The sequence below is a fragment of the Austrofundulus limnaeus genome, unplaced genomic scaffold, assembly GCF_001266775.1.
Source record: "Austrofundulus limnaeus strain Quisiro unplaced genomic scaffold, Austrofundulus_limnaeus-1.0 Scaffold482, whole genome shotgun sequence".
NCBI classification, from domain to species: Eukaryota; Metazoa; Chordata; class Actinopteri; order Cyprinodontiformes; family Rivulidae; genus Austrofundulus; species Austrofundulus limnaeus.
Genome location: NW_013952884.1, coordinates 87,115 through 87,870, shown reverse-complemented (window position 1 = coordinate 87,870; position 756 = coordinate 87,115).

The window sequence follows — 756 nt, the reverse complement described above, 5'->3', positions numbered from 1 at the left end:
ACTCTTTAAATCTTTAATACAAAACCACTGCTGCCAACTGATGCTGCTTCAGAAACTGTCCTTAAMGTGACCTTAAACAGGAAGATTTATTCATTTAAACCTGTAATAAGACTTTAAAAGTTTAACATTTCTTGTTAAAACTTTAAATTATAATAATACATTAAAAATATTTCGATATACATTTTTAATCTTTTCAAATATCTTTTTTTTGTTGTTGACCAAGACCAACACCAGCTCAAACAGCAATAATTACAACTCATTTACATAAAGAATAAATTATTTACACATTACAAGGGAAACCAAAAATAATTAAAATGATAAATGCAACAAACTAAAAAGACATCAGACATCCTCATTTAAGTTAGGAATTATAAAGTGTAGCTCTGATAAATCAAACCATTTAAGTTCAGATTTTTACATGTTGAAATTTGTTTAAACGTCCTTTTCTTAAATTTAGTCCAAATTTTTGTCATAGCTATTATTCTTCATATTAATGGAAGTATTTTAGGTGTTTAGTTAAAAAGGTAAACACTGTAAAATAATGTGCAGTGGAATACAACTAAAAAAACAAAAGCAGATAATCTAATATTAGAATACGAGGTTAGGTTCTGATGAACCTCATACTGTCAAGACCGAGAATGACTTGATTGTTTTTACTCTCAAACATTTTAAACAAACAAAAAAATTACTTAAAGCAATAGATGGATAAGTAGTTAATTTATTGTAAATGTGTTTAATAATGTGTATATTAATTTG